The following is a 202-nucleotide window of genomic DNA, read 5'->3' as shown; positions in this document are numbered from 1 at the left end:
CACCCTGGGGTTGGCGCACGCCCGGCACCCACCCGCCTCCACCCCCTCTCTCTCGGGGCCCATTTTGGCCCTTCCTCCCCCTCCTCAGCAAACACCCGGCGAGGATGAGCAGCAGCAGGACACCCACATCGACCCGAGCGCGGGCTCGGTGCTGCCTGTTTGCTTCTGAACCATCAGAGGACACGTCCTGTTTTCTTGTTTA

The sequence above is a fragment of the Eurypyga helias genome, unplaced genomic scaffold, assembly GCF_000690775.1.
Source record: "Eurypyga helias isolate BGI_N326 unplaced genomic scaffold, ASM69077v1 scaffold34014, whole genome shotgun sequence".
Lineage (NCBI taxonomy): Eukaryota > Metazoa > Chordata > Aves > Eurypygiformes > Eurypygidae > Eurypyga > Eurypyga helias.
Note: the sequence above shows the minus strand (reverse complement) of the source record.